The following is a 235-nucleotide window of genomic DNA, read 5'->3' as shown; positions in this document are numbered from 1 at the left end:
ATGTTTTTAAAATCCGGGAAGCCGTTAATTCTAATGTTATAGTGTTTGATGCTATTCTTTTCCATTGGTGCTTAAAAGAAGTAACTTTTTACCTCAAAAAGATATATAAAGAAACAAGAAAATTTAGAGACGTGAGGTATCAATCCTAAAGAAATCAAAGATGCGCTTTTTGATTACTCTTCCTTAGAGCTACATCCCATTTTTTGAAGTAATTGTGCGAACCCATGTAATAAAA

The sequence above is a fragment of the Corylus avellana genome, chromosome ca8 (genome assembly GCF_901000735.1).
Source record: "Corylus avellana chromosome ca8, CavTom2PMs-1.0".
Lineage (NCBI taxonomy): Eukaryota > Viridiplantae > Streptophyta > Magnoliopsida > Fagales > Betulaceae > Corylus > Corylus avellana.
Note: the sequence above shows the minus strand (reverse complement) of the source record.